Below are 14952 nucleotides of genomic sequence, written 5' to 3' on the forward strand. Positions count from 1 at the left end.
GTTGCGCTTGGAGTGCGGGAATGCCATGCAAAATAGCTCTCTGGGTCATACCACGTCATCCGCGAGCAGTGCACAGAGGCGCCTGTTTCCGATATCCTCGCATGAGCCTATAGAACGTAACGTTATGGGAGCGTGCTCTCGGCCGGCCGTGGCGTGTTGTTATATACATGACAAAAGGGGGTCTGCGCGCGGCGCCGATGCTCGTGCGGATACGCGCTTCTGACGCCGCGCGAGCGTGACAGCACCATGGTGCCGCCTCCCCCCCCCCCCCCCCCTTTCTCTACGCGGCGTCTCTTTTTTCTCCCTCGCTGCCGGGTGACTGTACACATATTTGCTTTTGATGTCGCCGATTGGAAGGCACGTCAGTAATCTTAAGCAGCGTGACATGCGACTCACATGCAGCGATGCGTCGCGATCGAGCCGATGGCGTCCTGTGTAAGGGCATCATCTTTGTTATTCCCACTTGGTCTTCCCAATTCTTTCGTGATATTAGAAACAGTGTCGTAGTGGCTAGCCCACGGACTGCGGGTGGCCATAGCTCAACGTCCTCCTTCACTGTCTTGCACGAAAGCTTTCAAGTTAATTTCGATCAGCTAATACACGAAAAATCAACAGCAGAACCCTGTAATACCTGTGGGCGTTCTTGGTGCGTTCAAGCGTACGTGGACCAAGCCGTATTGATGAATGACTCATTCAGAACACGGCCGCAGGTAAGAAAACTGGGTGGAAAAGGAGGAGGGGGTGGAGGTGTAAGATGCGCTTTTGCTGGCGCAATGCCATTAAAGGCGCGAACACGCGGTGGCTTCACAGTCGTTCCGTAAATCAAGGCGCCCGGGTAATACGCGTATATGAATTGCCTCTGCTGAGACGAATGAAGTCAGCGAACGTGCTTTCGTAGAAACCTCCGAAGGACCAGACAGAAAGAGCGACCAATGGACAAACATGGCGATTTAATAGCGGGTGAGCGAGGAAGAAGTGCCGAGGAACATATATCGATGTCCATTTTTCTCAGTGTTATTCTTTTTTCTCACCATGAATATCAACAAATTTTAGTACTACCTCTTCTCTTATATATCCTTACAATTCATATTAACAACGATTATTATCTCTTTAATATCGTTTCCTTAATTCACACAATTGTCTTCTAGTTTTCTTCTTTTTTTTTCCTTCTCGTTCTTCATTTTTTACCCCTGATTCACGGCCGATCCCCCGGGTCGGACTATAATGCCAAACACCAAACCAGGTCCAACGGTTTGAAGCTATAGCAATCCGTTTATCACGACATCACGGCCGAAGCGGCGAAGCCGCCCGCCGACGACCTGTCTTTGTAGACGGTGTTGCTGTCGCAGGCCGACGCGAGCTTGAACCTCTTCGAGAATCGCTTGGCCAGCTTTGAGCGCTGGCCGCTAACGGGCAACAACTGCGCTTGCACGCCGGCGTGCATGGCCGAGGCCGGTTTCTACCACTGCCCCGCGGAAAACGAGCCAGACCTTGCTCGTTGCTACGTGTGCCTTAAGGAGATGGCCGAGTGGGAGGCGAGCGATGACGCAGTCAAGGAGCACTCACTGTCGACCGACTGTGAATTTCTCCGTCTGGGGAACAAGACGAAGAACTTGACTGCCTTGGAGTTCCTCATACTTGAGAAGTGTTTGGATCGCACCGCTGGTGCGATCGGTTTGTTGGGAACTCGGCGCTGACGCCCGTGGTTGTACCTGGGTCGCAAGCCCCAAGGGTAGCGTTGGCCTGGCGGCCTGGGGTACAACTGGAAGCATCCGAAGGTCCCGGCAAAGCATGAGTCGACTGGTAACAACAAAACAACTTGTTTATTTTAACATCGCAAAGAGTTGGCGGTCAGGTTGACCGAAGTAGAGAGACGGGAGAGCACTTTACTCAACAGAAGAAATCGGAGCCCTCTTTTTGGCGTCCGGGGGCAGCTGTTTTTATACTCTCGCAGTTGAGGGCAAGAAGGAACCCCTCAATAGACGAGCACGTGAATGTACAATGGGCTAATGGTGACGCACACTGTCGTAGCGCTGCCGGTCGGGCACAATGACTGGAATGAGAGGGTGATCCCTGCTTTCGCATCGCCTGGTTCGGGCACAATGACTGGAATGAGAGGGTGATCCCTGCTTTCGCATCGCCTGGTTCGGGCACAATGGCACATACACTCACACACGCACATGAAGACACGTGGCATCGGAACATGCCTGGAAACGCCTGGAAACACCTGGCGGGGAGCGTTGCGGCGACGACGAACGGGCCAAAATGTCTGCCGCCCCGCCGCAGTCGCGCCGGCAAAACCGCGTGTCGCAGGCGAAACGCAACAGACCGCCCCGCCGGGGGAAGGAGATCCCGATGGACAGGGGACTGCATCCGCTGTCCGGAGGGATGTCGCTCGATGATGCTCATAACCGAAGCCGGGCGTCCCTCGACGTTTCTTGAGCGCAGCGCACAGAGAAGGCCTCGTTCTCTCGTTCAGGTTCGCACGGGACACTGCAAAGTGACTTCGGGAGAGTTCACATTTTTGTTCTCGTTCCCGGCAAGCGTTAGAACTACGCTGAAACTCAACCGCTCAGTCAGCAAGCACGGCACAACCCTCACTAAGCCCTGCCAGGCTCTTTCCCCTTATTATACCACTGCCTAGTTCCTTACAGTAGTCTAGCATCACTCAGAACGCGTCCACAAATTGAAAAATTGCACTAGAAAGCATATCATCACTTTGAAACACTAAACAAAAGCAATATGTTAAAAAAAAAATCCTGCCTCAGGAAGAAAAACATCAGTAACAACAATTTTGAGGCCGATTCCTACGTTAGGGGCTTCGACTTAAGCCATCGGCGTTACCGTTGAGACTCCCCTTTTTGTAACGCACCTCAAAGGAATATTGTTGTAAAGCGAGGCTCCAGCGCAGGAGGCGGCCATTTTTGGGAGAGATGGTCTGCAGCCATTGGAGAGGGCAGTGATCCGTCTCAATGATAAACCTCGAGCCGGCTAGATAGCATGACAATTTCTGAACGGCCCACACGAGACACGCACACTCTTTCTCGGTGGCGCTATACACCTGCTCACGACTGGTCAGCTTACGACTAGCATACAGGACGGGGTGTTCTACTTCTCCATTTTCCCGTTGGCACAGTACAACGCCCATGCCTCGCTCACTAGCATCGCACTGAACAATGAACCCTTTTGTATAGTCTGGCGATCGTAGCACAGGCTGGCTCGTTAGGGCACTCTTTAGGGCGCTAAAAGCTCTTTCCTTTGTCTCGTCCCAGACGACTGTTTGAGGCTCTGTCTTTCTTAGAGCATCCGTCAGGGGAGCCGCGATATCAGAGTACCTAGGGATGTACCTCTGATAGTAGCCGGCGACACCCAAGAACGACCGAATATCGGTCTTGGTGTGCGGTTGCGGAAAGTCTCGCACAGCGGCCACTTTTATTTCAGAGGGGCGGCGACGAACCTGACCAATCACGTGACCGAGGTAGACAACCTCGGCCTGTGCTAACTGGCACTTAGGAGCCTTGACTGTCAAGCCCGCTTCGCGCAGGCGGGTTAGCACTGCCCGCAAGTGTGCCATATGCTCAGACCAGGATGCGGAGAATATCGCTACGTCGTCTAGATACGGTAAAGCGAATTCTTGCTGTCCCCGCAACACTTTATCCATGAGGCTTGAAAAACAGTATGGCGCGTTCTTCAAACCAAAACTCAACACTTTAGGACGGAATGTGCCCATTGGTGAAATGAACGCCGCATACCTACTAGCCTCTTCTGTAAGTGGAACCTGCCAATAACCCCTGACAACATCTAGGGTGGAAATAAACTGAGCGCTACTAACTTTCTCAAGGCGCTCCTCGATGTTAGGGATCGGATAAATTTGATCCTTAGTGATGGAATTAAGCCTGCGGTAGTCGACGCAAGGACGAGGTTCCTTGCCCGGTACCTCAACTAAAATCAAAGGGGAGGTATAATCACTCTCACCTGCCTCAATAACACCGAGCTGTAGCATTTTCTTTACCTCAGCCTCCATAATATCGCTCTGGCGGGGTGACACCCGATACGCCTTGGATCGTACTGGCTCTGGGGAGGTAAGTTCTATGTCATGAGTAAGGACAGAAGTCCTACCAGGCCTCTCAGAGAACAGACCTTGAAACTCTTGTAATAGCTGGTGTAGTTCGGTTTTCTGCTCGGGCGACAGCGGTGCTTTACTGATAAGGTCACTAATGACTTGACCGGTGTCTTCCCTGTTCGTCACTGAGCCTAGTCCCGGAAGCTCGACCGGAAGCTCTTCAGGAACGTTTACCATCATGCACACCACTGCTTCCCTTTGTCTATAAGGTTTGAGCAGATTACAGTGGTAAACTTGCTGTGCTTTCCGCTTTCCTGGCAGACTTACCACGTAGTTAACGTCCGACAGTTTCTGAACAATTCGTGCTGGGCCCTCCCACTGCACGTCTAGTTTGTTGTTTAGCGATGTGCGCAATATCATGACCTCATCGCCCACCTCAAAACGACGGGCCCTGGCTGTCCGATCATAATAAACCTTGGCCCTCTGCTGGGCCTTTGTCATTGCTTCACCTGACAACTCCTGTGCCCTTCTTAAGCGTTCGAGGAGCTTAAGTACGTACTCCACCACGACTGGGTCGTCGCCCCTACCTTCCCACGATTCTCGAAGCATGCGAAGCGGAGATCGAAGCGAGCGACCGTACACCAGTTCAGCTGGCGAAAACCCCGTAGCCGCATGCGGCGCGGTCCTTAAAGCAAACATCACCCCAGGCAGACACAGCTCCCAGTCAGTTCGATGTTCAAAACACAACGCTCTCAACACGCGCTTCATGACGGAGTGGAGCTTCTCAACGGAATTCGACTGTGGGTGGTACACTGAGCTGTGTAGCAGCTTTACCCCACACCTTTCGAGAAAAGTTGTCGTCAAAGCGCTAATAAACACTGTGCCCTGATCTGATTGGATTTCCGCAGGAAAACCAACTCGCGCAAATATGGACAGTAGTGCATTGACTATCTCAACTGAGCTGAGTTCTTTAAGCGGCACTGCTTCAGGGAACTTTGTCGCTGGTATTTGGATCTGACTGCTGGTACGATCTGTTGGGAACTCGGCGCTGACGCCCGTGGTTGTACCTGGGTCGCAAGCCCCAAGGGTAGCGTTGGCCTGGCGGCCTGGGGTACAACTCGAAGCATCCGAAGGTCCCGGCAAAGCATGAGTCGACTGGTAACAACGAAACAACTTGTTTATTTTAACATCGCAAAGAGTTGGCGGTCAGGTTTGACCGAAGTAGAGAGACGGGAGAGCACTTCACTCAACGGAAGAAATCGGAGCCCTCCTCTGGCGTCCGGGGGCAGCTGTTTTTATACTCTCGCAGTTGAGGGCAAGAAGGAACCCCTCAAAAGACGAGCACGTGAATGTACAATGGGCTAATGGTGACGCACACTGTCGTAGCGATGCCGTAGCACCATGTCGTGGCGCTGCGCACGATCTCGTAGCACCTGGTCGTGGCGCTGCGCAGCACACTGTCGTGGCGCTGCGCAGCATACTGTCGTGGCGCTGCGCAGCACACTGTCGTGGCGCTGCCGGTCGGACACAATGACTGTAACGAGAAGATGGTCCCTGCTTTGGCATCGCCTGTTTCGGGCACAATGACTGGAACGAGATCCCTGCTTTGGCATCGCCTGTTTCGGGCCCAATAACTGGAAGGAGATCCCTGCTTTGGCCTCGCCTGTTTCGGGCACAATGACTGGAACGAAATCCCTAGGCGGTCGCATCGCCGCAGACGCGCCTGGAAACACCTGGCGATGAGTGTTGCGGTGACGACGATCGGGCCAAAATGTCCGCCGCCCCGCCGCCGTCGCGCCGGCAAAACCACGTGTCGCAGGCGAAACGCAACAGACCGCCCCGCCGGGGAAAGGAGATCCCGATGGACAGGGGACTGCATCCGCTGTCCGGAGGGATGTCGCTCGATGATGCTCAGACCAGGATGCGGAGAATATCGCTACGTCGTCTAGATACGGTAAAGCGAATTCTTGCTGTCCCCGCAACACTTTATCCATGAGACTTGAAAAACAGTATGGCGCGTTCTTCAAACCAAAACTCAACACTTTAGGACGGAATGTTCCCATTGGTGAAATGAACGCCGCATACCTACTAGCCTCTTCTGTAAGTGGAACCTGCCAATAACCCCTGACAAGATCTAGGGTGGAAATAAACTGAGCGCTACTAACTTTCTCAAGGCGCTCCTCGATGTTAGGGATCGGATAAATTTGATCCTTAGTGATGGAATTAAGCCTGCGGTAGTCGACGCAAGGACGAGGTTCCTTGCCCGGTACCTCAACTAAAATCAAAGGGGAGGTATAATCACTCTCACCTGCCTCAATAACACCGAGCTGTAGCATTTTCTTTACCTCAGCCTCCATAATATCGCTCTGGCGGGGTGACACCCGATACGCCTTGGATCGTACTGGCTCTGTGGAGGTAAGTTCTATATCATGAGTAAGTACAGAAGTCCTACCAGGCCTCTCAGAGAACAGACCTTGAAACTCTTGTAATAGCTGGTGTAGTTCGGTTTTCTGCTCAGGCGACAGCGGTGCTTTACTGATAAGGTCACTAATGACTTGACCGGTGTCTTCCCTGTTCGTCACTGAGCCTAGTCCCGGAAGCTCGACCGGAAGCTCTTCAGGAACGTTTACCATCATGCACACCACTGCTTCCCTTTGTCTATAAGGTTTGAGCAGATTACAGTGGTAAACTTGCTGTGCTTTCCGCTTTCCTGGCAGACTTACCACGTAGTTAACGTCCGACAGTTTCTGAACAATTCGCGCTGGGCCCTCCCACTGCACGTCTAGTTTGTTGTTTAGCGATGTGCGCAATATCATGACCTCATCGCCAACCTCAAAACGACGGGCCCTGGCTGTCCGATCATAATAAACCTTGGCCCTCTGCTGGGCCTTTGTCATTGCTTCACCTGACAACTCCTGTGCCCTTCTTAAGCGTTCGAGGAGCTTAAGCACGTACTCCACCACGACTGGGTCGTCGCCCCTACCTTCCCATGATTCTCGAAGCATGCGAAGCGGAGATCGAAGCGAGCGACCGTACACCAGTTCAGCTGGCGAAAACCCCGTAGCCGCATGCGGCGCGGTCCTTAAAGCAAACATCACCCCAGGCAGACACAGCTCCCAGTCAGTTTGATGTTCAAAACACAAGGCTCTCAACACGCGCTTCATGACGGAGTGGAGCTTCTCAACGGAATTCGACTGTGGGTGGTACACTGAGCTGTGTAGCAGCTTTACCCCACACCTTTCGAGAAAAGTTGTCGTCAAAGCGCTAGTAAACACTGTGCCCTGATCTGATTGAATTTCTGCAGGAAAACCAACTCGCGCAAATATGGACAGTAGTGCATTAACTATCTCAACTGAGCTGAGTTCTTTAAGCGGCACTGCTTCAGGGAACTTTGTCGCTGGGCAGATCACAGTCAAAATGTGTCTGTACCCCGTGGCTGTTACCGGCAGAGGTCCCACTGTATCAATAACGAGCCGTCTAAAAGGCTCCGTAATGATAGGTACCAATTTCAACGGCGCCCTCGATTTGTCCCCTGGTTTGCCCACCCGCTGACAAGTGTCACATGTCCTCACGAAATGGTCTGCGTCCCGAAAACACCCTGGCCAATAGTACTCTTGCAAGAGACGGTCCTTAGTTTTCTTAACTCCTAGGTGTCCGGACCACGAACCCCCATGTGACAAGCGCAACAGATCCTGACGATAGCATTGAGGCACGACCAGCTGATCGAACTCCACTCCTCGGCGGTCTAGATACTTCCGGTACAGGACTCCACCTCTTTCCACAAAACGCGCAGTTTTCCTGGCGATACCTTCTTTGACATTGCAGCGCACGTTTTCCAGGCTGCCATCCTTTTTTTGCTCGGCTATCAAAGCCGTCCGGCTGACTTTTAGCAACCTATCAAGTCCGTCTGACGTAGGCGCGATGAGCAAATCAGTAGATAGCTCTTCTAACTTTCCCGCGTCGGGATTTTCCTCTCCAGTATCTGGCGCCTTCAACGCTACAGACTCAATTCTATTCTGTTCGGGCGTGCTCTGAATATCAGCTTGCTGCGCCTCTGACCCTTTTTCGTTGTTTGATAACGTCGGCCCCGCAACTACCGCCTTTGCAGCGAGCTCCCGAACCTTCGATCTGGTTAAGGCCTGAACACTAGCTTCACCAAACAAAAGCCCCTTCTCGCGCAGGAGGTGATCGGACCTGTTTGAAAATAGGTACGGGTACTGGGGTGGCAGCATAGATGACACTGCCGCCTCCGTCTCAAGCGCTCCGAAAGGTCCTTCAATAAGCACTTTTGCTACCGGCAGACACACGCTATGAGCTTCCACGGCTTGCTTGATCCACGCGCACTCGCCCGTGAACATATGGGGTTCTACGTAAGACGGGTGAACTACATCCATCGTAGCTGCGGAATCGCGAAGCACTCGGCACTCTTTCCCGTTTACGAGGAGGTCTCGCATGTAAGGCTCGAGAAGCTTCATGTTCTCGTCCGTGCTGCCTATTGAAAAAAACACAACTTTTGGTGTTGTTTCCGGACACTGCGCCGAAAAGTGACCCGGCTTCTGGCACGTATAACAAACGCCCGCTCGCCTCATCTCGAACCGCTTTCTGCGTTCGGCTTCGGCTGCCGTCTCTTTACGTTTGGTCGGATTGCTTTCACTCGCATCCTCACTACGCGTGTCCCCCTTAAATCTCATGGGCGTGAACCTTGGCCTCTCAGACTTGGAGCCAAATTCACCCTTTTGACCGTCCTTAGCTCCGCGAGCTCGACGCGTCACAAACTCCTCGGCTAGCTCAGCGGCTCTAGCCACCGTACTCACGTCTGGCCTATCCAAGACCCAGTATCGCACGTTCTCCGGTAACCGACTATAAAACTGTTCTAGCCCGAAACACTGCAGAACTTTATCGTGGTCACCAAACGCTTTCTCTTCTTTGAGCCACTCCTGCATGTTCGACATAAGCCTATACGCAAACTCTGTATATGACTCACTTTTGCCTTTCTCATTTTCCCGAAACTTCCGACGGAACGCTTCCGCAGACAGCCGGTACTTTTTTAGAAGACTCGATTTCACTGTGTCGAAATCCTCTGCCTCCTCTCTATCCAAGCGAGCGACTACGTCGGCCGCCTCGCCGGGTAACAAAGTGAGCAAGCGCTGTGGCCACGTTTCCCGAGAGAACCCCTGCTTCTCGCACGTTCGCTCAAAGTTAACCAGGAACAAACCAATGTCCTCTCCAAGCTTAAACGGCCGCATCAGGTCAGTCATTTTGAACAATACGCGTTCTCCTGCACCGTGTGCCTGACTTCCATTACGAGCGCGTTCCATCTCTACCTCGAGACGCTTCATTTCCAAAGCGTGTTGACGCTCTTCTTTTTCTTTCTGCTCTTTAAGTTCGCGCTCCTGTCTTTTTGACCTCTCCTCAATAGTCTCAAGGCATTCCGACAGCTCGTCATCCTCAGCCTCTAACTCAAGAATAGCCGTTATCAGTTCCGGTTTTCTTAGTTTGTCTGAGACATCCAGACCCAACTCTCTTGCAAGCTCCAACAATTTCGGTTTGCGCAACGACTTCAAATCCATGGCTGCTCTGAATGCTGCTTTCTCTACTGCTTACTATTGTCTTGCCGCAAACTAACCCGGCAGCAACGACAACCACAATTACCAGCTCTGTTTCTAACACTAACAAAAAGCCTGGCAAAGCTCAGAAGAAGAAAGTCCCGCACTCACCAAACCTCGCAGGCAGGAATTCCGCGCAGTCGTTCCGCTGCAGGCAACCAGTCGTCACACAGGGCTCGTTGCACTGCTCCCGAATCGTCGTTGAGCTGTTCAGCATACAGTCAACTGCATCTCTTCGCTGCTGGCCTCCGTTGTCGCGATCTCGCCGCTGGCAGACAGTTGTTTGAAGTCGTAGGCGATCTCACCGCTGGCAACCAGATATTTGGATCGCGACACTGGAGCGATCGGATGGGAACTCGGCGCTGACGCCCGTGGTTGTACCTGGGTCGCAAGCCCCAAGGGTAGCGTTGGCCTGGCGGCCTGGGGTACAACTCGAAGCATCCGAAGGTCCCGGCAAAGCATGAGTCGACTGGTAACAACGAAACAACTTGTTTATTTTAACATCGCAAAGAGTTGGCGGTCAGGTTTGACCGAAGTAGAGAGACGGGAGAGCACTTCACTCAACGGAAGAAATCGGAGCCCTCCTCTGGCGTCCGGGGGCAGCTGTTTTTATACTCTCGCAGTTGAGGGCAAGAAGGAACCCCTCAAAAGACGAGCACGTGAATGTACAATGGGCTAATGGTGACGCACACTGTCGTAGCGATGCCGTAGCACCATGTCGTGGCGCTGCGCACGATCTCGTAGCACCTGGTCGTGGCGCTGCGCAGCACACTGTCGTGGCGCTGCGCAGCATACTGTCGTGGCGCTGCGCAGCACACTGTCGTGGCGCTGCCGGTCGGACACAATGACTGTAACGAGAAGATGGTCCCTGCTTTGGCATCGCCTGTTTCGGGCACAATGACTGGAACGAGATCCCTGCTTTGGCATCGCCTGTTTCGGGCCCAATAACTGGAAGGAGATCCCTGCTTTGGCCTCGCCTGTTTCGGGCACAATGACTGGAACGAAATCCCTAGGCGGTCGCATCGCCGCAGACGCGCCTGGAAACACCTGGCGATGAGTGTTGCGGTGACGACGATCGGGCCAAAATGTCCGCCGCCCCGCCGCCGTCGCGCCGGCAAAACCACGTGTCGCAGGCGAAACGCAACACTGGGCAGATCACAGTCAAAATGTGTCTGTACCCCGTGGCTGTTACCGGCAGAGGTCCCACTGTATCAATAACGAGCCGTCTAAAAGGCTCCGTTATGATAGGTACCAATTTCAACGGCGCCCTTGATTTGTCCCCTGGTTTGCCCACCCGCTGACAAGTGTCACATGTCCTCACGAAATGGTCTGCGTCCCGAAAACACCCTGGCCAATAGTACTCTTGCAAGAGACGGTCCTTAGTTTTCTTAACTCCTAGGTGTCCGGACCACGAACCCCCGTGTGACAAGCGCAACAGATCCTGACGATAGCATTGAGGCACGATCAGCTGATCGAACTCCACTCCTCGGCGGTCTAGATACTTCCGGTACAGGACTCCACCTCTTTCCACAAAACGCGCAGTTTTCCTGGCGATACCTTCTTTGACATTGCAGCGCACGTTTTCCAGGCTGCCATCCTTTTTTTTGCTCGGCTATCAAAGCCGACCGGCTGACTTTTAGCAACCTATCAAGTCCGTCGGACGTAGGCGCGATGAGTAAATCAGTAGATAGCTCTTCTAACTTTCCCGTGTCGGGCGTTTCCTCTCCAGTATCTGGCGCCTTTAACGTTACAGACTCAAGTTTATTCAGTTCGGGCGTGCTCTGAATATCAGCTTGCTGCGCCTCTGACCCTTTTTCGTTGTTTGATAACGTCGGCCCCGCAACTACCGCCTTTGCAGCGAGCTCCCGAACCTTCGATCTGGTTAAGGCCTGAACACTAGCTTCACCAAACAAAAGCCCCTTCTCGCGCAGGAGGTGATCGGACCTGTTTGAAAATAGGTACGGGTACTGGGGTGGCAGCATAGATGACACTGCCGCCTCCGTCTCAAGCGCTCCGAAAGGTCCTTCAATAAGCACCTTTGCTACTGGCAGACACACGCTATGAGCTTCCACGGCTTGCTTGATCCACGCGCACTCGCCCGTGAACATATGGGGTTCTACGTAAGACGGGTGAACTACATCCATCGTAGCTGCGGAATCGCGAAGCACTCGGCACTCTTTCCCGTTCACGAGGAGGTCTCGCATGTAAGGCTCGAGAAGCTTCATGTTCTCGTCAGTGCTGCCTATTGAAAAAAACACAACTTTTGGTGTTGTTTCCGGACACTGCGCCGAAAAGTGACCCGGCTTCTGGCACGTATAACAAACGCGCGCTTGCCTCATCTCGAACCGCTTTCTGCGTTCGGCTTCGGCTGCCGCCGTCTCCTTAGGTTCGGTCGCACTGCTTCCACTCGCATCCGCACTACGCGTGTTCCCCTTTGCTCTCATGGGTGTGAACTTCGGCCTCTCAAACTTCAAGCCAAATTCACCCTTTTGACCGTCCTTAGCTCCGCGAGCCCGACGCGTCACAAACTCCTCGGCTAGCTCAGCGGCTTTAGCCACCGTACAAACGTCTGGCCTATCCAAGACCCAGTATCGCACGTTCTCCGGTAACCGACTATAAAACTGTTCTAGCCCGAAGCACTGCAGAACTTTATCGTGGTCACCAAACGCTTTCTCTTCTTTGAGCCACTCCTGCATGTTCGACATAAGCCTATACGCAAACTCTGTATATGACTCACTTTTGCCTTTCTCATTTTCCCGAAACTTCCGACGGAACGCCTCCGCAGACAGCCGGTACTTTTTTAGAAGACTCGATTTCACTGTGTCGAAATCCTCTGCCTCCTCTCTATCCAAGCGAGCGACTACGTCGGCCGCCTCGCCGGGTAACAAAGTGAGCAAGCGCTGTGGCCACGTTTCCCGAGAGAACCCCTGCTTCTCGCACGTTCGCTCAAAGTTAACCAGGAACAAACCAATGTCCTCTCCAAGCTTAAACGGCCGCATCAGGTCAGTCATTTTGAACAATACGCGTTCTCCTGCACCGTGTGCCTGACTTCCATTACGAGCGCGTTCCATCTCTATCTCGAGACGCTTCATTTCCAACGCGTGTTGACGGTCGCGCTCTTCTTTTTTCTCTTGTTGCTCTCGCTCTTTCTGTTCTTTACGTTCACGCTCTTCTTTTTCTTTTTGCTCTTTAAGTTCGCGCTCCTGTCTTTTTGCAGTCTCCCTCTCCTCAATGGTCTCAAGGCATTCCGACAGTTCGTCATCCTCAGCCTCTAACTCAAGAATAGCCTTTAGCAGTTCAGGTTTTCTTAGTTTGTCTGAGACATCCAGACCCAACTCTCTTGCAAGCTCCAACAATTTCGGTTTGCGCAACGACTTCAAATCCATGGCTGCTCTGAATGCTGCTTTCTCTACTGCTTACTATTGTCTTGCCGCAAACTAACCCGGCAGCAACGACAACCACAATTACCAGCTCTGTTTCTGACACTAACAAAAGCCTGGCAAAGCTCAGAAGAAGAAAGTCCCGCACTCACCAAACCTCGCAGCCAAGAGTTCAGCGCAGTCGTTCCGCTGCAGGCAACCAGTCATCACACAGGGCTCGTTGCACTGCTCCCGGATCGTCGTTGAGCTGCTCAGCATACAGTCAACTGCATCTCTTCGCTGCTGGCCTCCGTTGTCGCGATCTCACCGCTGGCAGACAGTTATTTGAAGTCGGAGGCGATCTCACCGCTGCCAACCAGATGTTTGGATCCCACCGATGGCATCGGTTGTTGGGAACTCGGCGCTGACGCCCGTGGTTGTACCTGGGTCGCAAGCCCCAAGGGTAGCGTTGGCCTGGCGGCCTGGGGTACAACTGGAAGCATCCGAAGGTCCCGGCAAAGCATGAGTCGACTGGTAACAACAAAACAACTTGTTTATTTTAACATCGCAAAGAGTTGGCGGTCAGGTTGACCGAAGTAGAGAGACGGGAGAGCACTTTACTCAACAGAAGAAATCGGAGCCCTCTTTTTGGCGTCCGGGGGCAGCTGTTTTTATACTCTCGCAGTTGAGGGCAAGAAGGAACCCCTCAATAGACGAGCACGTGAATGTACAATGGGCTAATGGTGACGCACACTGTCGTAGCGCTGCCGGTCGGGCACAATGACTGGAATGAGAGGGTGATCCCTGCTTTCGCATCGCCTGGTTCGGGCACAATGACTGGAATGAGAGGGTGATCCCTGCTTTCGCATCGCCTGGTTCGGGCACAATGGCACATACACTCACACACGCACATGAAGACACGTGGCATCGGAACATGCCTGGAAACGCCTGGAAACACCTGGCGGGGAGCGTTGCGGCGACGACGAACGGGCCAAAATGTCTGCCGCCCCGCCGCAGTCGCGCCGGCAAAACCGCGTGTCGCAGGCGAAACGCAACAGACCGCCCGTGTCAAGAACAAAGTCCGAAAGTACGTGGAGATCTTCAAGGACGACATGGAAGAGAAAGTGCGCGAAGCAAGGTGCCAATTGAGCACGGTGTACAAGAAGCGTTGACCCAAGCCAAGCTTCTCACTCAGGCATTTTTTTTTTAAAGCGTGCCTTTGTAATAAATTTTTATTTACAAATGCACAAACATATTTGTTGCGTGCAGGTAGTCCAATATGGAAAGGTAGTAGGGGCCTTGTATCCTACGTTTTATATATGTCGGGAGGACGTCGTGGCCGAAGGCGTGTCCATCGCACGGAGGTGGTGAAGACGGACTTGATGCAGTCCGTGTCAATTCCATGACAGATGCGTTACGCCTACGTTTTCAGTAGTGTTTTGCAGAACGGACAGGTCGAGCCATATATGGGCCGCGGTATTGTTGAGCGAGAAGTCGCGGTCACAGCCACTGTAAGGGCAACCTCGACACAAGTGCAACCCTGCAACTCCACCTTTCCTCGGCGAGTAAGCTCGCCAGAGAGGTTTTAACCACACGGGGGTTATGATTGCTCGTGCTTTGCGTCGGAGGTTTTCTTCCTTTCGAAGCAAGTCTTCGGATGTGTCTTCGAAAAAGAGCTTAAGCGGGCAAGGTGCGCGGCACGAGGGCGAATATAGTCGAATCCGCGAGGGTATTGCCAGGTATAGAGCCGCCGCAACCCACTGGACGCTTATATGGATGGACGTTGCGGCGGCAAGACTTGTGAATGGCATCTGCAAGCAATGAAGAACGAAGTATACTTTGCGAATACCGCGGATCGCTTGCGTTGGGAGTCCGTGCGTATGATGATTTGGTTATGAATGGGTTTCAGCAGCAATGAAGTCAG

The 14952-nt window shown here is 53.0% G+C and overlaps 1 protein-coding gene and 1 pseudogene across 1 annotated transcript in view; both read left to right on the forward strand.

Moving 5' to 3' along the window:
- The window catches only part of LOC142575565 (phosphatidylcholine:ceramide cholinephosphotransferase 2-like), a 276015-nt gene that overhangs the window by 57796 nt on the left and 203267 nt on the right, over positions 1-14952 (forward strand). The window lies entirely within an intron of this gene.
- On the forward strand, positions 1443-14200 carry LOC142587840 (baculoviral IAP repeat-containing protein 5 pseudogene; annotated as a pseudogene).

Source organism: Dermacentor variabilis, chromosome 1, assembly GCF_050947875.1.
Source record: "Dermacentor variabilis isolate Ectoservices chromosome 1, ASM5094787v1, whole genome shotgun sequence".
NCBI classification, from domain to species: domain Eukaryota; kingdom Metazoa; phylum Arthropoda; class Arachnida; order Ixodida; family Ixodidae; genus Dermacentor; species Dermacentor variabilis.